This window comes from Hippocampus zosterae, unplaced genomic scaffold, assembly GCF_025434085.1.
Source record: "Hippocampus zosterae strain Florida unplaced genomic scaffold, ASM2543408v3 HiC_scaffold_23, whole genome shotgun sequence".
In the NCBI taxonomy this organism is placed as follows: domain Eukaryota; kingdom Metazoa; phylum Chordata; class Actinopteri; order Syngnathiformes; family Syngnathidae; genus Hippocampus; species Hippocampus zosterae.
In genome coordinates, this window is record NW_026262823.1 from 938,804 (window position 1) to 964,460 (window position 25,657).

Genomic DNA, 25,657 nt, shown 5'->3' on the forward strand with positions numbered 1-25,657 from the left:
TTATTGCTTTAAATGCACTTTCAGGCCTAGTTGAGCACGTTTTTTGACTTTGAATGTATCTTCATAGGAATGAGATGTGTAGTCAAATTAATGCTCATTTAGGCCTCAGAATGTCAACCTGAACTAAATACATGTTGAAATGTGTGCATAAGTCCTTTGGTTTAGGCGTGACACTCATTTTCAGTTTTTATTGCTTTAAATGCACTTTCAGGCATAGTTGAGCACGTTTTTTGACTTTGAATGTACATTCATAGGAAATGAGTTGTATAGACAAAATAATGCTCATTTAAGCTTCAGAATGTCAACCTGAACAAAATACATGTTGAAATGTGTGCATAAGTCCTTTGGTTTAGGCGTGACACTCAATTTGAGTTTTTATTGCTTTAAATGCATTTTCAGGCCGAGTAGAGCACGTTTTTTTACTCTAAATGTAGGTTTAGGTGTGACACTCATTTTGATTTTTTTCTTGCTTTAAATGCATTTTCAGGCCGAGTAGAGCACGTTTTTTTACTTTGAATGTATCTTCATAGGAATGAGATGTGTAGTCAAATTAATGCTCATTTAGGCTTCAGGAGGTCAACCTGAACTAAATACATGTTGAAATGTGTGCATAAGGCCTTTGGTTTAGGCGTGACAATCATTTTGAGTATTTATTGCTTTAAATGCACTTTCAGGCCTAGTTGAGCACGTTTTTTGACTTTGAATGTATCTTCATAGGAATGAGTTGTGTAGTCAAATTAATGGACATTTAGGCTTCAGGAGGTCAGCCTGAACCAAATACATGTTGAAATGTGTGCATAAGTCATTTGATTTAGGTGTGACACTCAATTTGAATTTTTATTGCTTTAAATGCATTTTCAGGCCGAGTTGCGCACGTTTTCTGAGTTTGAATGTATCCTCATAGGAATGAGTTGTGTAGTCAAATTAATGGTCATTTAGGCTTCAGGAGGTCAACCTGAACTAAATACATGTTGAAATGTGTGCATAAGTCCTTTGGTTTAGGCGTGACACTCAATTTGAGTTTTTATTGCTTTAATAATAATAATAATAATAATAATAATAATAATACATGTTATTTATAAGCGCCTTTCAAGACACTTTAAATGCATTTTCAGGCCGTACCGAGCACGTTTTTTGACTTTTAATGTATCTTCATAGGAATGAGGTGATGTCATCAAATTAATGGTGATTTAGGCTTCAGGAGGTCAACCTGAACTAAATACATGTTGAAATGTGTGCATAAGTCCTTTGGTTTAGGCGTGACACTCAATTTGAGTTTTTATTGCTTTAAATGCATTTTCAGGCCGAGCCGAGCACGTTTTTTGACTTTTAATGTATCTTCATAGGAATGAGTTGTGTAGTCAAATTAATGGACATTTAGGCTTCAGGAGGTCAACCTGAACTAAATACATGTTGAAATATGCGCATAAGTCATTTGATTTAGGTTTGACACTCAATTTGAATTTTTATTGCTCTAAATGCATTTTCAGGCCGAGTTGAACACGTTTTTTGACTTGGAATGTGTCTTCATAGGAATGAGTTGTGTAGTCAAATTAATGGTCATTTAAGCTTCAGGAGGTCAACCTGAACTAAATACATGTTGAAATATGTGCATAAGCCCTTTGATTTAGGTGTGACACTCAATTTGAGTTTTTATTGCTTTAAATGCATTTTCAGGCCGAGTTGAGCACGTTTTTTGACTTTGAATGTATCTTCATAGGAATGAGTTGTGTGATCAAATTAATGGTGATTTAGGCTTCAGGGGGTCATCCTGAACAAAATACATGTTGAAGTGTGTGCATAAGTCCTTTGGTTTAGGCGTGACACTCATTTTGAGTTTTTATTGCTTTAAATGCATTTTCAGGCCGATTTGAGCACGTTTTTTGACTTTGAATGTATCTTTATAGCAATGAGATGTGTAGTCAAATTAATGCTCATTTAGGCTTCACGAGGTCAACCTGAACAAAATACATGTTGAAATGTGTGCATAAGTCCTTTGGTTTAGGCGTGACACTCAATGTGAGTTTTTATTGCTTTAATAATAATAATAATAATAATACATGTTATTTATAAGCGCCTTTCAAGACACTTTAAATGCATTTTCAGGCCGTACCGAGTACGTTTTTTGACTTTTAATGTATCTTCATAGGAATGAGGTGTGTCATCAAATTAATGGTGATTTAGGCTTCAGGAGGTCAACCTGAAGAAAATACATGTTTAAATGTGTGCATAAGTCCTTTTGTTTAGGCGTGACACTCAATTTGAGTTTTTATTGCTTTAAATGCATTTTCAGGCCGAGCCGAGCACGTTTTTTTGACTTTTAATGTATCTTCATAGGAATGAGTTGTGTAGTCAAATTAATGGTCATTTAGGCTTCAGGAGGTCAACCTGAACTAAATACATGTTGAAATATGTGCATAAGCCCCTTGATTTAGGTGTGACACTCAATTTGAGTTTTTATTGCGTTAAATGCATTTTCAGGCCGAGTTGAGCACGTTTTTTGACTTTGAATGTATCTTCATAGGAATGAGTTGTGTGATCAAATTAATGGTGATTTAGGCTTCAGGGGGTCATCCTGAAAAAAATACATGTTGAAGTGTGTGCATAAGTCCTTTGGTTTAGGCGTGACACTCATTTTGAGTTTTTATTGCTGTAAATTCATTTTGAGGCCGAGCCGAGCACGTTTTTTGACTTTGAATGTATCTTCATAGGAATGAGTTGTGTAGTCAAATTAATGCTCATTTACGCTTCAGGAGGTCAACCTGAACTAAATACATGTTTAAATGTGTGCATAAGTTCTTTGGTTTAGGCGTGACACTCAATTTGAGTTTTTATTGCTTTAAATGCATTTTCAGGCCGATTTGAGCACGTTTTTCGACTTTGAATGTATCTTCATAGGAATTAGGTGTGTCATCAAAAAAATGGTGATTTAGGCTTCAGGAGGTCAACCTGAACTAAATACATGTTGAAATGTGTGCATAAGTCCTTTGGTTTAAGTGTGACACTCAATTTGAGTTTTTATTGCTTTAAATGCATTTTCAGGCCGAGTTGCGCACGTTTTCTGAGTTTGAATGTATCCTCATAGGAATGAGTTGTGTAGTCAAATTAATGGTCATTTAGGCTTCAGGAGGTCAACCTGAACAAAATACATGTTTAAATGTGTGCATAAGTTCTTTGGTTTAGGCGTGACACTCAATTTGAGTTTTTATTGCTTTAAATGCATTTTCAGGCCGATTTGAGCACGTTTTTTGACTTTGAATGTATCTTCATAGCAATGAGATGTGTAGTCAAATTAATGCTCATTTAGGCTTCACGAGGTCAACCTGAACAAAATACATGTTGAAATGTGTGCATAAGTCCTTTGGTTTAGGCGTGACACTCAATTCTAGTTTTTATTGCTTTAATAATAATAATAATAATAATACATGTTACATATAAGCGCCTTTCAAGACACTTTAAATGCATTTTCAGGCCGAGCCGAGCACGTTTTTTTGATTTTTAATGTACCGTATTTTCACGACTATTCGACGCATCGTACTAATGGCCGCAGTTTCAGTAATGCGTGACATTTCTGTATTTTACACATACACAGGACGCATCGTACGAATGGGCGCAGTTTTACAGTGGTAAAACATACGCCAGCTTAAACATACGGTATGCATGCGCGCACTCTAACACGTTAGCTTGAAGCATACGGTAGCACGCCAAGACATACAGATAAGATAAAAACACGTTTTTAAAAAGGCAACGAAAGCAGAACTGAGTTTGGGTGTATTTTATTTAGCCATCGTACAATGTTCTCATGTTTTTCGATCAATCATCACCCAGAAATCCATCAAAGTCCTCATCCTCTGTAACAGAAGCAGAGGACTGCACATCTCAGTTGTCATTGAATGCATGCTAGTGTGAGTTGCTACGCATTGCCGAGCGGAAAGAAGGAGTACCAACAGCAAAGTCAACATTTCTCTCGTGTGAAGCTTTCCCACATTTGAAAGTAAAGAACAGAGCGAAACATGGTGGCAGCGCGTGTGTGTGTAGAAAGAATTGAACAATTGTGCAAGTACCGTAATCCATCAAAAACGCCGCGTTCCCTCTCGTTGTTGCGTATTGTGGCGTAACTCGCCAAGCGCTGCCTCTCACTCTTTGTAAAGTTGTGTTTGCCACCGATCATCCATTGTTCCCATGCCGTTTGCAACTTTACTTTGAACGCCCGGTTGATGCCAATGTCCAGCGGTTGGAGTTCTTTAGTCAAGCCTCCGGGAATAACGGCAAGCTCAGAGTTCATTTGCTTGACTTTTTTTTCACCGCTGCTGCGAGATGGGGACGCATGCCAAAAGCATAACCGGTGGCTTTAAGTTTGAACTGAGCTTCGTAGGCGTGTCTTTTTGTCGAATTTATTTTCAGGGGTTCTTAGAAACCAAAACCGGAGTTGTTTTGCAACAATGCACATTGCCACACTCTATACAAGTGTTGGTACTGGCTTGAGGCGTCCACTTACACGCCCACCCTTCACCATTGGCGGACTAGCTTGTCTGTCCTCTCTCTCCCTCTCTCGCTCTCTCTCCCTCTCCATATATGTATATATACACGCCCACCCTTCCCTGATTGGCCGACTTCTTTCATGCCTGGCCACCGTCACTTCCGCCTTTTCTCTATATAAACAGCGTGTCGGCTGGCAGTCAGATTTTGGAACTCGGCGAATATAAAGGACGCTCCGCACCATAAGGCGTCCTGTCCATTTTGGAGAAAATTTAAGACTTTTAATGGCGCCTTATAGTCGTGAAAATACGGTATCTTCATAGGAATGAGTTGTGTAGTCAAATTAATGGTCATTTAGGCTTCAGGAGGTCAACCTGAACTAAATACATGTTGAAATATGCGCATAAGTCCTTTGATTTAGGTGTGACACTCAATTTGAGTTTTTATTGCTTTAAATGCATTTTCAGACCGAGTTGAGCACTTTTCTGAGTTTGAATGTATCTTCATAGGAATGAGGTGTGTCATCAAATTAATGGTGATTTAGGCTTCAGGGGGTCAACCTGAACTAAATACATGTTGACATGTGTGCATAAGTCCTTTGGTTTAAGCGTGACACTCATTTTGAGTTTTAGTTGCTTTAAATGCACTTTCAGGCTGAGTTGAGCACGTTTTTTGACTTTGAATGTATCTTCATAGGAATGAGGTGTGTCATCAAAAAATGGTGATTTAGGCTTCAGGGGGTAATACTGAACAAATTACATGTTGAAGTGTGTGCATAAGTCCTTTGGTTTAAGTGTGACACTCAATTTGAGTTTTTATTGCTTTAAATGCATTTTCAGGCCGAGTTGCGCACGTTTTCTGAGTTTGAATGTATCCTCATAGGAATGAGTTGTGTAGTCAAATTAATGGTCATTTAGGCTTCAGGAGGTCAACCTGAACAAAATACATGTTTAAATGTGTGCATAAGTCCTTTGGTTTAGGCGTGACACTCAATTTGAGTTTTTATTGCTTTAAATGCATTTTCAGGCCGAGCCGAGCACGTTTTTTGACTTTTAATGTATCTTCATAGGAATGAGTTGTGTAGTCAAATTAATGGTCATTTAGGCTTCAGGAGGTCAACCTGAACTAAATACATGTTGAAATATGCGCATAAGTCCTTTGATTTAGGTGTGACACTCAATTTGAGTTTTTATTGCTTTAAATGCATTTTCAGGCCGAGCTGAACACGTTTTTTGACTTGGAATGTGTCTTAATAGGAATGAGTTGTGTAGTCAAATTAATGGTCATTTAAGCTTCAGGAGGTCAACCTGAACTAAATACATGTTGAAATATGCGCATAAGTCATTTGATTTAGGTTTGACACTCAATTTGAATTTTTATTGCTCTAAATGCATTTTCAGGCCGAGTTGAACACGTTTTTTGACTTGGAATGTGTCTTCATAGGAATGAGTTGTGTAGTCAAATTAATGGTCATTTAAGCTTCAGGAGGTCAACCTGAACTAAATACATGTTGAAATATGTGCATAAGCCCTTTGATTTAGGTGTGACACTCAATTTGAGTTTTTATTGCTTTAAATGCATTTTCAGGCCGAGTTGAGCACGTTTTTTGACTTTTAATGTATCTTCATATGAATGAGTTGTGTAGTCAAATTAATGGACATTTAGGCTTCAGGAGGTCAACCTGAACTAAATACATGTTGAAATATGCGCATAAGTCATTTGATTTAGGTTTGACACTCAATTTGAATTTTTATTGCTCTAAATGCCGGGTGCTCCGGTTTCCTCCCACATTCCAAAAACATGCGTGGCAGGCTGATTGAACACTCTAAATTGTCCCTAGGTGTGAGTGTGAGTGCGAATGGTTGTTCGTCTCTGTGTGCCCTGCGATTGGCTGGCAACCGATTCAGGGTGTCCCCCGCCTACTGCCCGGAGACAGCTGGGATAGGCTCCAGCACCCCCCGCGACCCTAGTGAGGATCAAGCGGCTCGGAAGATGAATGAATGAATGAATTGCTCTAAATGCATTTTCAGGCCGAGTTGAACACGTTTTTTGACTTGGAATGTGTCTTCATAGGAATGAGTTGTGTAGTCAAATTAATGGTCATTTAAGCTTCAGGAGGTCAACCTGAACTAAATACATGTTGAAATATGTGCATAAGCCCTTTGATTTAGGTGTGACACTCAATTTGAGTTTTTATTGCTTTAAATGCATTTTCAGGCCGAGTTGAGCACGTTTTTTGACTTTGAATGTATCTTCATAGGAATGAGTTGTGTGATCAAATTAATGGTGATTTAGGCTTCAGGGGGTCATCCTGAACAAAATACATGTTGAAGTGTGTGCATAAGTCCTTTGGTTTAGGCGTGACACTCATTTTGAGTTTTTATTGCTTTAAATGCATTTTCAGGCCGATTTGAGCACGTTTTTTGACTTTGAATGTATCTTTATAGCAATGAGATGTGTAGTCAAATTAATGCTCATTTAGGCTTCACGAGGTCAACCTGAACAAAATACATGTTGAAATGTGTGCATAAGTCCTTTGGTTTAGGCGTGACACTCAATGTGAGTTTTTATTGCTTTAATAATAATAATAATAATAATACATGTTATTTATAAGCGCCTTTCAAGACACTTTAAATGCATTTTCAGGCCGTACCGAGTACGTTTTTTGACTTTTAATGTATCTTCATAGGAATGAGGTGTGTCATCAAATTAATGGTGATTTAGGCTTCAGGAGGTCAACCTGAAGAAAATACATGTTTAAATGTGTGCATAAGTCCTTTTGTTTAGGCGTGACACTCAATTTGAGTTTTTATTGCTTTAAATGCATTTTCAGGCCGAGCCGAGCACGTTTTTTTGACTTTTAATGTATCTTCATAGGAATGAGTTGTGTAGTCAAATTAATGGTCATTTAGGCTTCAGGAGGTCAACCTGAACTAAATACATGTTGAAATATGTGCATAAGCCCTTTGATTTAGGTGTGACACTCAATTTGAGTTTTTATTGCGTTAAATGCATTTTCAGGCCGAGTTGAGCACGTTTTTTGACTTTGAATGTATCTTCATAGGAATGAGTTGTGTGATCAAATTAATGGTGATTTAGGCTTCAGGGGGTCATCCTGAAAAAAATACATGTTGAAGTGTGTGCATAAGTCCTTTGGTTTAGGCGTGACACTCATTTTGAGTTTTTATTGCTGTAAATTCATTTTGAGGCCGAGCCGAGCACGTTTTTTGACTTTGAATGTATCTTCATAGGAATGAGTTGTGTAGTCAAATTAATGCTCATTTACGCTTCAGGAGGTCAACCTGAACTAAATACATGTTTAAATGTGTGCATAAGTTCTTTGGTTTAGGCGTGACACTAATTTGAGTTTTTATTGCTTTAAATGCATTTTCAGGCCGATTTGAGCACGTTTTTCGACTTTGAATGTATCTTCATAGGAATTAGGTGTGTCATCAAAAAAATGGTGATTTAGGCTTCAGGAGGTCAACCTGAACTAAATACATGTTGAAATGTGTGCATAAGTCCTTTGGTTTAAGTGTGACACTCAATTTGAGTTTTTATTGCTTTAAATGCATTTTCAGGCCGAGTTGCGCACGTTTTCTGAGTTTGAATGTATCCTCATAGGAATGAGTTGTGTAGTCAAATTAATGGTCATTTAGGCTTCAGGAGGTCAACCTGAACAAAATACATGTTTAAATGTGTGCATAAGTTCTTTGGTTTAGGCGTGACACTCAATTTGAGTTTTTATTGCTTTAAATGCATTTTCAGGCCGATTTGAGCACGTTTTTTGACTTTGAATGTATCTTCATAGCAATGAGATGTGTAGTCAAATTAATGCTCATTTAGGCTTCACGAGGTCAACCTGAACAAAATACATGTTGAAATGTGTGCATAAGTCCTTTGGTTTAGGCGTGACACTCAATTCTAGTTTTTATTGCTTTAATAATAATAATAATAATAATACATGTTACATATAAGCGCCTTTCAAGACACTTTAAATGCATTTTCAGGCCGAGCCGAGCACGTTTTTTTGATTTTTAATGTATCTTCATAGGAATGAGTTGTGTAGTCAAATTAATGGTCATTTAGGCTTCAGGAGGTCAACCTGAACTAAATACATGTTGAAATATGCGCATAAGTCCTTTGATTTAGGTGTGACACTCAATTTGAGTTTTTATTGCTTTAAATGCATTTTCAGACCGAGTTGAGCACTTTTCTGAGTTTGAATGTATCTTCATAGGAATGAGGTGTGTCATCAAATTAATGGTGATTTAGGCTTCAGGGGGTCAACCTGAACTAAATACATGTTGACATGTGTGCATAAGTCCTTTGGTTTAAGCGTGACACTCATTTTGAGTTTTTATTGCTTTAAATGCACTTTCAGGCTGAGTTGAGCACGTTTTTTGACTTTGAATGTATCTTCATAGGAATGAGGTGTGTCATCAAAAAATGGTGATTTAGGCTTCAGGGGGTAATACTGAACAAATTACATGTTGAAGTGTGTGCATAAGTCCTTTGGTTTAAGTGTGACACTCAATTTGAGTTTTTATTGCTTTAAATGCATTTTCAGGCCGAGTTGCGCACGTTTTCTGAGTTTGAATGTATCCTCATAGGAATGAGTTGTGTAGTCAAATTAATGGTCATTTAGGCTTCAGGAGGTCAACCTGAACAAAATACATGTTTAAATGTGTGCATAAGTCCTTTGGTTTAGGCGTGACACTCAATTTGAGTTTTTATTGCTTTAAATGCATTTTCAGGCCGAGCCGAGCACGTTTTTTGACTTTTAATGTATCTTCATAGGAATGAGTTGTGTAGTCAAATTAATGGTCATTTAGGCTTCAGGAGGTCAACCTGAACTAAATACATGTTGAAATATGCGCATAAGTCCTTTGATTTAGGTGTGACACTCAATTTGAGTTTTTATTGCTTTAAATGCATTTTCAGGCCGAGCTGAACACGTTTTTTGACTTGGAATGTGTCTTAATAGGAATGAGTTGTGTAGTCAAATTAATGGTCATTTAAGCTTCAGGAGGTCAACCTGAACTAAATACATGTTGAAATGTGTGCATAAGTCCTTTGGTTTAGGCGTGACACTCATTTTGAGTTTTTATTGCTTTAAATGCACTTTCAGGCCGAGTTGAGCTCGTTTTTTGACTTTGAATGTATCTTCATAGGAATGAGTTGTGTAGTCAAATTAATGGACATTTAGGCTTCAAGAGGTCAGCCTGAACCAAATACATGTTTAAATGTGTGCATAAGTCATTTGATTTAGGTTTGACACTCAATTTGAATTTTTATTGCTCTAAATGCATTTTCAGGCCGAGTTGAGCACGTTTTTTGACTTTGAATATATCTTCATAGGAATGAGTTGTGTAGTCAAATTAATGGTCATTTAGGCTTCAGGAGGTCAACCTGAACTAAATACATGTTGAAATATGTGCATAAGTCCTTTGATTTAGGTGTGACACTCAATTTGAGTTTTTATTGCTTTAAATGCATTTTCAGGCCGAGTTGAGCACGTTTTTTGACTTTGAATGTATCTTCATAGGAATGAGTTGTGTGATCAAATTAATGGTGATTTAGGCTTCAGGGGGTCATCCTGAACAAAATACATGTTGAAGTGTGTGCATAAGTCCTTTGGTTTAGGCGTGACACTCATTTTGAGTTTTTATTGCTTTAAATTCATTTTGAGGCCGAGCCGAGCACGTTTTTTGACTTTGAATGTATCTTCATAGGAATGAGTTGTGTAGTCAAATTAATGCTCATTTACGCTTCAGGAGGTCAACCTGAACTAAATACATGTTGAAATGTGTGCATAAGTCCTTTGGTTTAGGCGTGACACTCAATTTGAGTTTTTATTGCTTTAAATGCACTTTCAGGCTGAGTTGAGCAGGTTTTTTGACTTTGAGTTTTTATTGCTTTAAATGCATTTTCAGGCCTTGCCGAGCACGTTTTTTGACTTTGAATGTATCTTCATAGGAATGAGTTGTGTAGTCAAATTAATGCTCATTTAGGCTTCAGGAGGTCAAACTGAACTAAACACATGTTAAAATGTGTGCATAAATCCTTTGGTTTAGGCGTGACACTCAATTTGAGTTTTTATTGCTTTAAATGCTTTTTCAGTCCGAGTTGAGCACGTTTTCTGAGTTTGAACGTATCTTCATAGGAATGAGTTGTGTAGTCAAACAAGGGGCGGGGGGGGGGGGGGGGGGTTTGGCGAGAGAATCTCTTTCAAATCCTCTCAATAATCCTGAACCAATACTAGAATTAAACAAAACAAAGACATCATATTATCATTTGTGGGTGTCTTTCTAGGAACTCAAGGACACCTTACAACAAGCAGTTAAAATCACGAATACAATGTTAAAAATAACATCAAATAAAATAAGAAAAATACAACAACAAAAAAATAATGGCTTTATGGTCCGAGTGAATAATCCTGTCTGAACAGATGTGTTTTGAGGCTGGACTTGTAATGCGTTAATAAGTCAGTATAACGAAAAGAGCGGAGCCGGTGGATGTTTCTAAGATGATAATATGATGTGGTTTATATGCGAGGGGAAAAGAGAGGGTCAAGTTGACAAGTAGAGGTTCTTCTATATATTGCATTTCATGGGCAGTTTGACCACTGCCTTCGACATTGGAAAAAGAAAAAAATATATAACCAAAGTAACTCCGACAAAGTTATTATAATCAAGGCAGCGATGATGCCTCCTTCACCGCATGGGGTGAGGAGCGCTAAAATTATGACCCCACTACAAGCGCAGAGTGGTCACTTGTACGTAGACAAGGCAGAAGAAATTGGAGCGGATGGTCAATCTGCAGGCAGACCTGAGCTCACCAGACACACGAAAATGTGTCTATATTCATCACAATCGCAGACAGTGTTGTGAGGGTTAAAGATATTGAGTGAATTAAAAATAAAATTATAAACGTCTTAACAGAGGGGCACTTTAATCATTGTGTAGGCTCCGTAGGCAGGTTTGTAAGCACAAACCTACAGGAAGGGGATAACACATACTAGCCATTTTACTGTCACCCACCTGTGTCATGTCCCGTGTCTTCCAGCAGGGGGCGGGCTTTTCCCTCCGCCAACTGCACACCTGTTCGTCATTTCGGGTTGATTATCTGCCTTTATTAAGAGGCTCTGGCAGTCCACTCACTGCCGGAGAATTCCACGCCGTGCCATTGTTCTCTCGCGCTAAAACCTCTATAGTAGATTTCTCATTGCCTTCTAGCCTTGTGGCCGTTTATCTTGCGTTCTCTCTAGTCCCAAAATTGTATATTTAGTCTATAGTCTAATCAGACCTTCCTCACCTTTTGTTTTTTTTCTGCGAGCGTTTTCTGTTGTTTCCTTATTTCTTCCCTGGTCCTTATTTGACCAGCGTTTTTTGTTACTGTTTCCCTGTCGGGCTCTTTCTGTTCGTTATTAAAGACTTTTTGTGTTCATACAAAATCTTGTCGTGTCTGCTTTACCTGGGGATCCACCTCGTTATTTTGTTGTGCACGAGGCGATCTTTCATCGCCTCGGGCACAACGTGACAACCTGAATCCCTTGTGTGCCAAGCTTCCCCCTGATCTGCCCAGGGTGGTTCATAAACAATTGGTAAAAGTAGAAAAATGTATGCAAATTAAACAGGATAATGAGAGCATGAGTGTTTGGGATGCGACCACTATTGTAACTAAGGAGACTGAATTGACGAGGCAAATGTTGCTGGATTTGCCTAAAACTTACTATGACATACAATTGTGGGCAATAGACTGGCTTAAGAGTAAGTATTTACCCAAAGAGATTACGGACCTTTTAGAGGGAATAGCCTCTTGCAAATTGACTAGGTTGAATGATAGAAAATCAGACGCGCTGAGTTCACTTTATCCAACAACATTGGGTCCTTCACAACAACTGGCGTTTGAATTGCTATCTGAGGTACACCCAATGACTTATTTGGTTAATTGTATGGATGCTTGGGTGACTGTCACAGGACAGAACCCCAATAGTCATCCATTGAATCAAGCTTTGTTCAGGCAAGCAGTGCTGGGGGGTTGTCCGTATGATGTGCAGAAAATGATGACTAACTCTCCCACTATCCCCACTTCAGATGACGTGAACTGGCGAACTCATTTCCTATATTATGTGCAGCAATCTCGAATGAGAGCCGAGGAAGAGACTGAGAAAACATCCAAGCTACAAAACGACTTTTTGAATCCACAAGTACAAGAGGCTAAGAGAGCCTCCAGTAATGCATGCAAAAGAGAGAAACTTGGGAGATCTAATCAAATGTCAATCAGTGTCTCTCAACAGGCTCCACCACGGCTGATCACACCCACACCGCAGCTCCAAGCCACACCTCAACATTACGGCCTCCCCACAAGGCAGGGCCGAGACGCATGGCTGGGGGGAGGTTCGAGACGGGAAGGTGGGCGTGGACGAGGAAGTCACGGGAGCCAAGCTGGCTGTTTCATTTGTGGTGATGTGAATCATTGGACAAGGAAATGCCCGCACCGCCGGCACCCACCTGTTCATCAATCAGGCTATGATCAACAAGCTCTGACTCCTCCTCCGCAAAACCAACAACAATGACAGGATACGGCACCCCCAAATGGACAATACCCATCTGCTCCATGGGTACCCGAATCCCCAACAATAGGGATCACTGCTGGCCTCACTGAAAGACTGTCATGAACTTGAACATGCTGGACCACACTTGCTCCCAATGCCTGCTGATACAAGGCTGACTGTTGCTAAAGTCAGCCGATGACCCACCACTGAACTCTGTCTTCCAACAGTATCGGCTTTGGTCTCCTTAGACTTCCTCCATATGACCTTACCATCCGCTGATCGGTCCTTCCCACTGCACAATGCTTTTGACAAACTAGAGATTGAAATTTATCGCATGGCCTGGTTGGGTGAAACACAAGGCAATTTATTTAATGTTCCCTCCTCCTCAATTATTGTAGGGCCTGAAGGGTGTGGCAGCCAGAGTGGACCTGTCAGAGGATCTCATCTCATTGACTGGTATCTAGGCCTGACATGGCCGCGCCGCTCATACTTTTTTGCCGTCTACTCAAATATCCAAAAATTCTCATTCGTACACCTTTTTTGTAATCGATTTAGCTACGTTTTTTTTCACATATCACTTTCAGAATCGTATAGGGAATTTTCTCATTCTCTCACCTTGGAGTTAAATTTTACTACACTCGGTTGCCCCACGTATTCGATTTTGTCTTCTGGAATTTTTATCCAAGTGCTTAAACAGCTACTCTACTCTTTCCGACCTACGGATGACGGTGTACTTATTCGGTATGGTAATGTTCTTATCGATGGATCATCTAAGATTTGCTCTTTGGAAGCCGCAAGGTGGGTCCTTTGACATTTGGCTTTTTGCGGTTTCAAACTATCGCATGTGAAAATTACAATGCACACTGCCTTTATATTTTCAGGGAGACTGAACACATCAGAAGGTACAGCGATGCCGGTTTCTTTTGTGCAGCCTGGTCTAGCTGATTTACTTAGAGGTTTCTGAAAAAGAAGGTTCTGTTTCTGTAGTTCTTTTTCAGAAAAGAGAGGGGAATGTGACTGGCAGGAATGTGAACAACAGGGAAGTAAAAGACTAATTTTGATTCATTTTGACATACGTCAGCATGCAATTGGACCCAATTGAGCAAAAACATTCAGCATGCATCAGATATGCGGCAGCATGAGGCAAATATTTACAATAAAAAATTTAATAAACTGCACAGGGCGGCCTGGTAGTCCAGTGGTTAGCACGTCGGCTTCACAGTGCACAGGTACCGGGTTCGATTCCGGCTCCGGCCTCCCTGCGTGGAGTTTGCATGTTCTCCCCGGGCCTGCGTGGGTTTTCTCCGGGTGCTCCGGTTTCCTCCCACAATCCAAAAACATGCGTGGCAGGCTGATTGAACACTCTAAATTGTCCCTAGGTGTGAGTGTGAGCGTGGATGGTTGTACGTCTCTGTGTGCCCTGTGATTGGCTGGCAACCGATTCAGGGTGTCCCCCGCCTACTGCCCGAAGACAGCTGGGATAGGCTCCAGCACCCCCCGCGACCCTAGTGAGGATCAAGCGGCTCGGAAGATGAATGAATGAATGAATGCCACAGGAACATCGATGCAACATTGCGTGAAGAAAAAACAAAGAAACAAAAACTTAGAGAGGCTCTGCTAAAACCAAAAGAAGTAGTTATTAAATGCAGGACACATATTAGAAGGACTTTTCCCACGTAAAAGTAGGGAATGACAAAGCAGACTAGATGACTAAAGAGACAGTAGAAGACGACTTGATCTTTAGTGATGGAAGTGGAATCAAAAATGGGAAATTGTATATTTTCCAAACTAACAACCTTATTTCAGACCAAGAGAGGGTATCCCGGAGGAGAAGAACTAACCGGGTGGCCAGGGATGAGACTGGTTTGTATCGGCATGAAATTGATGGACGTCCAGTCCTGTCGGCAACTAAATTGAAGACTCCAATTCGGGAGGCATGGGTTTTTTATCTGCAATTCAAGGTAAGCTCGAACCAACGAATCAGAGGCTTGTATCAAACACTCCGATGGTGATGACCTCAGAGAAATCGGATTGGGATGAGACGCTACCACTTGCGCTTTCACCATGAGGTCCACCGTTAAGTCCACCACGGGTCTCACACCTTTTAAGATGGGACGTGACCAGGAGTTCCCCGCTCCATGGCAATCCATGGACCGGGGGCTCTTCAACAAACGATTCCCCATGAAGCAGACAAGGAGTCATTGAGTGTTCTCGTCTCCTATTTTCAGGAGCGGACGAGACTCCAGGGTGAACACCCCATGAAACCACAGACGTATCCCGAGCATGTGTATCTGGGGGTCCTACAGCGGAAGTGGCACCAGCCGAGATGAATGGGACCACGCAGAGTGACACAAAGGACCCATCATGCTGTCTACCGGGAAGGAATGTGTCAGCCCCAAGAAGCGTCTCCAACTTCAAAAGTGACCTTTGGAAGGACGACTGGACGTGAAACCAAGACAAAGTTCTCAGGGGGCCCAGAACTAATAACATATCTTCCTGATTATACTGGTTATTTTGGTCTCTATTTCTCTACTAATGTGGGCACTGGTGGCAGGCTTCACTGAGACTGTTATTTCCGGCTGTAGTTAATTTGATTATGCTTTGCACAAGATGGGGTTGGTTGTCCCGCTTTGACGACGGAGTTTGACACCGAAGTTTTGTGATCACAATATTTATTGTGATCAAGAGAGGGATTTGTTAAGGAATTATTCCGCCAGAAGTAGTAGTAGAACATTGTTGATGAATTTCATCTTGCGATGAGAACTATTGACACTAGTCTCTGTCCTGAACATCTGCTTGTACTTAAAACAAAGAGTGGAGGGTGAAGTTGGGGCCCTAATTGCCCTTGAGTGATTAACAGCCCCCTGGCCGTCTTCTGCGTCCCCCACATCGTAAAAGTCCCTGAAGGCTGTGAAGTGCCTTCGAAGAGGAAACCTAATCTCAAGATTTGTGGACCAGCAGATATTCTCTGTACTTTGTCAAAATGCCAAGATCGAACTTTGCTTGACTTTCTTTGTTTCAGATTTTTACATAAGGGGAAGGACTGCCCGCCGCTAATTAACATAATTAACATACCATGCCTATCTGTACGTGTGACTGAAGTTGCTCGGGGCTTCTTGATCAAATCTGAGACTCACAGGAGCCCGAATCGATTTGTGTTGCGTTGCGATAAACTGAAGAAAAGACAACGTGGTGTTGGGTCTTCTTCCACATTATAGAGAGATAAAAGAATCTGTAACCAAGGAAGGGCCAAGAGCAAATTGACAGCTCCCATTCCTCAACACAAATCAATGTGAAGGAAACGATTTCAAACCACAGGATAAGTGAAAGTTGAATGACGAATGAATGCCAAAACTTTTGGAAAGAGCAGTGAATCGTGTTGAGAATTGGAGGTGGGTGCAAAAGCTTACAGCACCTGGTATTCCCAGGCGGTCTCCCATCCAAGTACTAACCAGGCCCGACCCTGCTTAGCTTCCGAGATCGGGCGTTCTCAGGGTAGTATGGCCGTAAGCGAGGGAAAATGTGAAGATTGTCCCCTTTATAGCAGACCGGGCACTTCCGGGTCGGGGGTGGAGTAGTGGGGTGATTTTTTTTTTCATTTAATGACCTCCTCCCGAGAGCACGAAGGAGGGGCCCGCTCCCGTGGTGGTTTGAGCGCGCAGCCTGTCAGGCTCGCATACGGTCCTCTGCGAGCACGCAGACGCGGTATTTGATGTTTGTTGCAAAAGTGGGCTTTTCCAGTGGAGTTGCAAAGGCATCCAGCAGGCGGAAATCCCAAGCTGCTTCATGTCCAAGTGCTATCATGACCGATCCGCGTGCAGACGGCTCCCTCTGTTGGACATTAATTTTATTCCAAAGAGACGTTGATCTGTCAAATCAACGTGAAGGAAACGATTTCAAACCACAGGATAAGTGAAACTTGAATGACGAATGAATGCCAAAATTTTTGGAAAGAGCAGTGAATCGTGTTGTGAATTGGAGGTGGGTGCAAAAGCTTACAGCACCAGGTATTCCCAGGCGGTCTCCCATCCAAGTACTAACCAGGTCCGACCCTGCTTAGCTTCCGAGATCGGACGAGATCGGGCGTTCTCAGGGTAGTATGGCCGTAAGCGAGGGAAACGTGAAAATTGTCCCCTTTATAGCAGACAGGGCACTTGCGGGTCGGGGATGGAGTAGTGGGGTGATTTTTTTTTTCATTTAATGACCTCCTCCCGAGAGCACGAAGGAGGGGCCCGCTCCCGTGGTGGTTGGAGCGCGCAGCCTGTCAGGCTCGCATACGGTCCTCTGCGAGCACGCAGATGCGGTATTTGATGTTTGTTGCAAAAGTGGGCTTTTCCAGTGGAGGTGCAAAGGCATCCAGCAGGCGGAAATCCCAAGCTGTTTCATGTCCAAGTGCTATCATGACCGATCCCCGTGCAGACGGCTCCCTCTGTTGGACATTAATTTTATTCCAAAGAGACGTTGATCTGTCAAATCAACGTGAAGGAAACGATTTCAAACCACAGGATAAGTGAAAGTTGAATGACGAATGAATGCCAACATTTTTGGAAAGAGCAGTGAATCGTGTTGTGAATTGGAGGTGGGTGCAAAAGCTTACAGCACCTGGTATTCCCAGGCGGTCTCCCATCCAAGTACTAACCAGGACCGACCCTGCTTAGCTTCCGAGATCGGACGAGATCGGGCGTTCTCAGGGTAGTATGGCCGTAAGAGAGGGAAAAAATGAAAATTGTCCTCTTTATAGCAGACAGGGCACTTCCGGGTCGGAGGTGGAGTAGTGGGGTGATTTTTTTTTCATTTAATAAACCTCCTCCGGAGTGCACAAAGGAGGGGCCCGCTCCCGTGGTGGTTTGAGCGCGCAGCCTGTCAGGCTCGCATACGGTCCTCTGCGAGCACGCAGATGCGGTATTTGATGTTTGTTGCAAAAGTGGGCTTTTCCAGTGGAGGTGCAAAGGCATCCAGCAGGCGGAAATCCCAAGCTGTTTCATGTCCAAGTGATATCATGACCGATCCCAGTGCAGACGGCTCCCTCTGTTGGACATTAATTTTATTCCAAAGAGACGTTGATCTGTCAAATCAACGTGAAGGAAACGATTTCAAACCACAGGATAAGTGAAAGTTGAATGACGAATGAAAGCCAAAATTTTTGGAAAGAGCAGTGAATCGTGTTGAGAATTGGAGGTGGGTGCAAAAGCTTACAGTACCTGGTACAGTGCACTCCGCTTAATAGAACACCATTGGGCCGAAGCGCTTCTGTTCTACTAAGCGGGGTTTCTATTAGCCGGAGACACTTTATTAGGTACACCTTCAGACACGTCGACGACCAAGTTATGCACGCAGAAAAACCCCTGCTGACGAGTTAGAAGAGATATTTCGACTGTGGACGTCCATATCTTTAATCAAACAACAAAACAACAACTTTAATCAACTTCAGTCAAACATCTCAAATCACGAGAAAAATTTCGTTACTTTTGTCTGGAAACAGGAGTCCGTAATTTTGCGGTTGACTTCCCTCTCAATGCGCTGGATAAGAGGGAAGTCCTGGAAACCGCGGGCGTACCTTCTGTGAATCCGGCAATGCATCGTATCGTCTGAGTATGTCCTTCTTATCCGCAGGTGATAGCCCTCGTCTCTTGAATGAAGTTGAAGCCATTGTGACGTGCGTGTGTCTATGTGTGGAGTGACGCGTGCTACCTGTTACTGTATACGGCGAGAACTACCGCGTTTTCTCGCGATAGTGGTACAGTATCGCGATAGCTACACTTCGAAAAGCACTAGTTTACAATGTTCATTGCTTACGGCCTGTTCTATTAAGCGGAGATCTGTTCTACTAAGCGGAGTATCTTTATAGGAAATTGCATTGGGCAAATCGGTTCCAGAGCCTTTTGCTCTATTAAGCGGATTACTCTATTAACCGGTGTTCTATTAAGCGGAGTGCACTGTATTCCCAGGCGGTCTCCCATCCAAGTACTAACCAGGCCCGACCCTGCTTAGCTTCCGAGATCGGACGAGATCGGGCGTTCTCAGGGTAGTATGGCCGTAAGCGAGGGAAAAAATGAAAATTGTCCTCTTTATAGCAGACAGGGCACTTCCGGGTCGGGGGTGGAGTAGTGGGGTGATTTTTTTTTCATTTAATAAACCTCCTCCGGAGTGCACAAAGGAGGGGCCCGCTCCCGTGGTGGTTTGAGCGCGCAGCCTGTCAGGCTCGCATACGGTCCTCTGCGAGCACGCAGAGGCTGTAGTTGATGTCTGTTGCAAAAGTTGGCTTTTCCAGTGGAGGTGCAAAAGCATCCAGCAGGCGGAAATCCCAAGCTGCTTCATGTCCAAGTGCTATCATTACCGATCCACGTGCAGACGGCTCCCTCTGTTGGACATTAATTTTATTCCAAAGAGACGTTGATCTGTCAAATCAACGTGAAGGAAACGATTTCAAACCACAGGATAAGTGAAAGTTGAATGACTAATGAAAGCCAAAATTTTTGGAAAGAGCAGTGAATCGTGTTGAGAATTGGAGGTGGGTGCAAAAGCTTACAGCACCTGGTATTCCCAGGCGGTCTCCCATCCAAGTACTAACCAGGCCCGACCCTGCTTAGCTTCGAAGTTCGGACGAGATCGGGCGTTCTCAGGGTAGTATGGCCGTAAGCGAGGGAAAACGTGAAAATTGTCCCCTTTATAGCAGACAGGGCACTTGCGGGTCGGGGATGGGGTAGTGGGGTGATTTTTTTTTCATTTAATGACCTCCTCCCGAGAGCACGCGGGAGGGGCCCGCTCCCTTGGTGGTTGGAGCGCGCAGCCTGTCAGGCTCGCATACGGTCCTCTGCGAGCACGCAGATGCGGTATTTGATGTTTGTTGCAAAAGTGGGCTTTTCCAGTGGAGGTGCAAAGGCATCCAGCAGGCGGAAATCCCAAGCTGTTTCATGTCCAAGTGCTATCATGACCGATCCCCGTGCAGACGGCTCCCTCTGTTGGACATTAATTTTATTCCAAAGAGACGTTGATCTGTCAAATCAACGTGAAGGAAACGATTTCAAACCACAGGATAAGTGAAAGTTGAATGACGAATGAATGCCAAAATTTTTGGAAAGAGCAGTGAATCGTGTTGTGAATTGGAGGTGGGTGCAAAAGCTTACAGCACCTGGTATTCCCAGGCGGTCTCCCATCCAAGTACTAACCAGGCCCGACCCTGCTTAGCTTCCGAGATCGGACGAGATCGGGCGTTCTCAGGGTAGTATGGCCGTAAGCGAGGGAAACTGCGAAAATTGTCCTCTTTATAGCAGACAGGGTCGTTCTGGGTCGGGGGTGGAGTAGTGGGGTGATTTTTTTTTTTCATTTAATAAACCTCCTCCGGAGTGCACAAAGGAGGGGCCCGCTCCCGTGGTGGTTTGAGCGCGCAGCCTGTCAGGCTCGCATACGGTCCTCTGCGAGCTCGCAGATGCGGTATTTGATGTTTGTTGCAAAAGTGGGCTTTTCCAGTGGAGGTGCAAAGGCATCCAGCAGGCGGAAATCCCAAGCTGTTTCATGTCGAAGTGATATCATGACCGATCCCCGTGCAGACGGCTCCCTCTGTTGGACATTAATTTTATTCCAAAGAGACGTTGATCTGTCAAATCAACGTGAAGGAAACGATTTCAAACCACAGGATAAGTGAAAGTTGAATGACGAATGAATGCCAAAATTTTTGGAAAGAGCAGTGAATCGTGTTGTGAATTGGAGGTGGGTGCAAAAGCTTACAGCTCCTGGTATTCCCAGGCAGTCTCCCATCCAAGTACTAACCAGGCCCGACCCTGCTTAGCTTCCGAGATCGGACGAGATCGGGCGAGATCGGGCGTTCTCAGGGTAGTATGGCCGTAAGCGAGGGAAACTGCGAAAATTGTCCTCTTTATAGCAGACAGGGCAGTTCTGGGTCGGGGGTGGAGTAGTGGGGTGATTTTTTTTTTTCATTTAATAAACCTCCTCCGGAGTGCACAAAGGAGGGGTCCGCTCCCGTGGTGGTTTGAGCGCGCAGCCTGTCAGGCTCGCATACGGTCCTCTGCGAGCTCGCAGATGCGGTATTTGATGTTTGTTGCAAAAGTGGGCTTTTCCAGTGGAGGTGCAAAGGCATCCAGCAGGCGGAAATCCCAAGCTGCTTCATGTCCAAGTGCTATCATGACCGATCCCCGTGCAGACGGCTCCCTCTCCATCCATCCATCCATCATCTACCGCTTATCCGGGGCCGGGTCGCGGGGGCAACAGCTTTAGCAGGGAAGCCCAGACTTCCCTCTCCCTAGCTACTTCTTCCAGCTCTCCCCGGGGGATCCCGAGTCGTTCCCAGGCAAGCTGGGTGACATAGTCTCTCCAGCGTGTCCTGGGTCTTCCTCGGGGTCTCCTCCCGGTGGGACATGACCGGAACACCTCACCGGGGAGGCGCTCAGGAGGCATCCGAATCAGATGCCCAAGCCACCTCATCTGGCTCCTCTCGATGTGGAGGAGAAGCGGCTCGACTCTGAGCCTCTCCCGGATGACTGAGCTCCTCACCTTATCTCTAAGGGAGAGCCCGGACACCCTGCGGAGAAAACTCATTTCAGCCGCTTGTATCCGGGATCTCGTTCTTTCGGTCACGACCCATAGCTCGTGACCATAGGTGAGGGTTGGGACGTAGATCGACCGGTAAATTGAGAGCTTCGCCCTTTGGCTCAGCTCCTTCTTCACCACGACAGACCGATACAACGTCCGCATCACAGCAGACGCTGCACCGATCCGCCTGTCGATATCCCGCTCCCTCCTACCCCCACTCGTGAACAAGACCCCAAGATACTTGAACTCCTCCACTTGGGGTAAGATCTCCTCCCCGACCCGGAGGGGGCACTCCACCCTTTTCCGACTGAGGACCATGGTTTCAGATTTGGAGGTGCTGATTTTCATCCCAACCGCTTCACACTCGGCTGCGAAACGCTCCAGTGAGAGTTGGAGAGCCCCGTTTGAAGGAGCCAACAGCACCACATCATCTGCAAAAAGCAGGGATGTAATACTGAGGCCCCCAAAACGGACCCCCTCAACGCTTCGGCTGCGCCTAGAAATTCTGTCCATAAAGGTTATGAACAGAATCGGCGACAAAGGGCAGCCTTGGCGGAGTCCTACCCTCACTGGAAACGATTCCGACTTACTGCCGGCATTGCGAACCAAACTCTGACATCGGTGGTATAGTGACCGAACAGCCCGTATCAGGGGGTTCGGTACCCGATACCCACGAAGCACCCCCCACAGAACTCCCCGAGGGACACGGTCAAACGCCTTCTCCAAGTCCACAAAACACATGTAGACTGGTTGGGCGAATTCCCACATACCCTCAAGGACCCTGCTAAGGGTGTAGAGCTGGTCCACTGTTCCACGGCCGGGACGAAAACCACACTGCTCCTCCTCAATCTGAGGCTCGACTTCCTGACGGACCCTCCTCTCCAGCACCCCTGAATAGACCTTACCAGGGAGGCTGAGGAGTGTGATCCCTCTGTAGTTGGAACACACCCTCCGGTCCCCCTTTTTAAAAAGAGGGACGACCACCCCGGTCTGCCAATCCAGAGGCACTCTCCCCGTTGACCACGCGATGTTGCAGAGGCGTGTCAACCAGGACAGCCCCACAACATCCAGAGCCTTGAGGAACTCCGGGCGGATCTCATCCACCCCCGGGGCCTTGCCACCGAGGAGCTTTTTAACCACATCGGTGACTTCAACCACAGAGATAGGAGAGCCCACCTCAGAGTCCCCAGGCTCTGCTTCCTCAAAGGAAGGCGTGTTGGTGGAGTTGAGGAGGTCTTCGAAGTACTCTGCCCACCGGTTCACAACGTCCCGAGTCGAAGTCAGCAGCGCCCCATCCCCACTGTACACAGTGTTAGTGGTGCACTGCTTCCCCCTCCTGAGACGTCGGATGGTGGACCAGAATTTCCTCGAAGCCGTCCGGAAGTCGGCTTCCATGGCCTCACCGAACTCTTCCCACGCTCGGGTTTTTGCCTCGGCGACCACCGAAGCCGCGGTCCGCTTGGCCAGTTGATACCCGTCAGCTGCCTCTGGGGTCCCACAGGCCATAAAGGCTCGATAGGACTCCTTCTTCAGCTTGACGGCATCCCTTACTGCTGGTGTCCACCAGCGAGTACGAGGATTGCCGCCACGACAGGCACCAACCACCTTACGGCCACAACTCAGATTGGCCGCCTCAACAATAGAGGCACGGAACATGGTCCACTCGGACTCAATGTCCCCCGTCTCCCCCGGAACATGGGAAAAGCTCTGTCGGAGGTGGGAGTTGAAACTCCTTCTGACAGGGGATTCCGCCAGACGCTCCCAACAAACCCTCACTATACGTTTGGGTCTGCCAGGACGGACCGGCATCTTCCCCCACCATCGGAGCCTACTCACCACCAGGTGGTGATCAGTTGACAGCTCCGCCCCTCTCTTCACCCGAGTGTCCAGAACATGCGGCCGCAAATCCGATGATACAACTACAAAGTCGATCATCGAACTGCGGCCTAGGGTGTCCTGGTGCCACGTGCACAAATGGACACCCTTATGTTTGAACAAGGTGTTCGTTATGGACAATCCGTGGCGAGCACAGAAGTCCAATAACAAAACACCACTCTGGTTTTGATCGGGGGGGCCGTTCCTCCCAATCACGCCCCTCCAGGTATCACTGTCATTGCCCACGTGAGCATTGAAGTCCCCCAGCAGAACAATGGAGTCCCCAGCAGGAGTACTCTCCAGCACACCCTCCAAGGACTCCAAAAAGGGTGGGTATGCTGAGCTGCTGTTTGGTGCATATGCACAAACAACAGTCAGGACCCGTCCACCCACCCGAAGGCGGAGGGAGGCAACCCTCTCGTCTACCGGTGTGAACCCCAATGTACAGGCACTGAGCCGGGGGGCAATGAGTATGCCCACACCTGCTCTGCGCCTCTCACCGTGAGCAACTCCAGAGTGGAAGAGAGTCCAACCCCTCTCGAGAGAACTGGTACCAGAACCCAGGCTGTGTGTGGAGGCAAGTCCGACTATATCCAGTCGGAAATCCTCTGCCTCACACACCAGCTCGGGCTCCTTCCCTGCCAGAGAGGTGACATTCCATGTCCCAAGAGCTAGCTTCTGCAGCCGAGGATCGGACCGCCAGGGTCCCCGCCTTTGGCTGCCGCCCAGCTCGCATTGCACCCGACCCCTTTGGCCCCTCTCATGGGTGGTGAGCCCATGGGAAGGGGGACCCACGTTGCCTCTTCGGGCTGTGCCCGGCCGGGCCCCATGGGTGTAAGCCCGGCCACCAGGCGCCTGCCAACGAGCCCCACCTCCAGGCCTGGCTCCAGAGGTGGGCCCCGGTGACCCGCGTCCGGGCAAGGGAAACCTAGATCCATTTATTTTTGTCGTCATTGGGGTCTTTTGAGCCGTGCTTTGTCTGGCCCCTCACCTAGAACCTGTTTGCCATGGGTGACCCTGCCAGGGGCATAAAGCCCCAGACAACTTAGCTTCTAGGATCATTGGGACACACAAACCCCTCCACCACGGTAAGGTGACGACTCACGGAGGGGGGCTCCCTCTGTTGGACATTAATTTTATTCCAAAGAGACGTTGATCTGTCAAATCAACGTGAAGGAAACGATTTCAAACCACAGGATAAGACAAAGTTGAATGACGAATGAATGCCAAAATTTTTGGAAAGAGCAGTGAATCGTGTTGTGAATTGGAGGTGGGTGCAAAAGCTTACAGCACCTGGTATTCCCAGGCGGTCCCCCATCCAAGTACTAACCAGGCCCGACCCTGCTTAGCTTCCGAGATCGGACGAGATCGGGCGTTCTCAGGGTAGTATGGCCGTAAGCGAGGGAAACGTGAAAATTGTCCCCTATATAGCAGACAGGGCACTTGCGGGTCGGGGATGGAGTAGTGGGGTGATTTTTTTTTTCATTTAATGACCTCCTCCCGAGAGCACGAAGGAGGGGCCCGCTCCCGTGGTGGTTGGAGCGCGCAGCCTGTCAGGCTCGCATACGGTCCTCTGCGAGCACGCAGATGCGGTATTTGATGTTTGTTGCAAAAGTGGGCTTTTCCAGTGGAGGTGCAAAGGCATCCAGCAGGCGGAAATCCCAAGCTGCTTCATGTCCAAGTGCTATCATGACCGATCCCCGTGCAGACGGCTCCCTATGTTGGACATTAATTTTATTCCAAAGAGACGTTGATCTGTCAAATCAACGTGAAGGAAACGATTTCAAACCACAGGATAAGTGAAAGTTGAATGACGAATGAATGCCCAAATTTTTGGAAAGAGCAGTGAATCGTGTTGTGAATTGGAGGTGGGTGCAAAAGCTTACAGCACCTGGTATTCCCAGGCAGTCTCCCATCCAAGTACTAACCAGGCCCGACCCTGCTTAGCTTCCGAGATCGGACGAGATCGAGCGTTCTCAGGGTAGTATGGCCGTAAGCGAGGGAAAACGCGAAAATTGTCCTCTTTGTAGCAGACAGGGCACTTCCAGGTCGGGGGTGGAGTAGTGGGGTGATTTTTTTATTCATTTAATGACCTCCTCCCGAGAGCACGAAGGAGGGGCCCGCTCCCGTGGTGGTTTGAGCGCGCAGCCTGTCAGGCTCGCATACGGTCCTCTGCGAGCTCGCAGATGCGGT

The 25,657-nt window shown here is 44.8% G+C and overlaps 1 protein-coding gene, 6 non-coding genes and 3 pseudogenes across 8 annotated transcripts in view; 1 reads left to right on the top strand and 9 right to left on the bottom strand.

Annotated features, from left to right (window-relative positions):
• The window catches only part of LOC127594728 (uncharacterized), a 198,796-nt gene extending 185,229 nt beyond the window's left edge, over positions 1-13,567 (top strand). The window contains exon 2 of one of the 2 annotated variants that reach the window (XM_052056508.1): positions 13,267-13,567. The gene's annotated coding sequence lies outside the window, so the exon portion shown is untranslated. Of the gene's footprint in view, positions 1-13,231 lie in introns of both variants that reach the window. The other variant, XM_052056507.1, reaches the window with a different exon arrangement.
• Positions 13,568-16,442: 2,875 nt separating this feature from the next.
• LOC127594744 (uncharacterized) lies at positions 16,443-16,551 on the bottom strand (annotated as a pseudogene).
• A 480-nt stretch (positions 16,552-17,031) lies between these two features.
• Positions 17,032-17,150, bottom strand: LOC127594753 (5S ribosomal RNA). The gene has a single exon (XR_007960957.1). It is a non-coding gene; the product is annotated as a 5S ribosomal RNA (ribosomal RNA).
• Positions 17,151-17,629: 479 nt separating this feature from the next.
• On the bottom strand, positions 17,630-17,748 carry LOC127594738 (5S ribosomal RNA). The gene has a single exon (XR_007960949.1). It is a non-coding gene; the product is annotated as a 5S ribosomal RNA (ribosomal RNA).
• Positions 17,749-18,964: 1,216 nt separating this feature from the next.
• LOC127594749 (uncharacterized) lies at positions 18,965-19,081 on the bottom strand (annotated as a pseudogene).
• A 480-nt stretch (positions 19,082-19,561) lies between these two features.
• LOC127594739 (5S ribosomal RNA) lies at positions 19,562-19,680 on the bottom strand. Its single transcript, XR_007960950.1, has one exon. It is a non-coding gene; the product is annotated as a 5S ribosomal RNA (ribosomal RNA).
• A 479-nt stretch (positions 19,681-20,159) lies between these two features.
• On the bottom strand, positions 20,160-20,278 carry LOC127594736 (5S ribosomal RNA). The gene has a single exon (XR_007960947.1). It is a non-coding gene; the product is annotated as a 5S ribosomal RNA (ribosomal RNA).
• A 482-nt stretch (positions 20,279-20,760) lies between these two features.
• LOC127594743 (uncharacterized) lies at positions 20,761-20,889 on the bottom strand (annotated as a pseudogene).
• Positions 20,890-24,745: 3,856 nt separating this feature from the next.
• Positions 24,746-24,864, bottom strand: LOC127594751 (5S ribosomal RNA). The gene has a single exon (XR_007960955.1). It is a non-coding gene; the product is annotated as a 5S ribosomal RNA (ribosomal RNA).
• A 479-nt stretch (positions 24,865-25,343) lies between these two features.
• Positions 25,344-25,462, bottom strand: LOC127594737 (5S ribosomal RNA). The gene has a single exon (XR_007960948.1). It is a non-coding gene; the product is annotated as a 5S ribosomal RNA (ribosomal RNA).
• Positions 25,463-25,657: the final 195 nt, after the last annotated feature.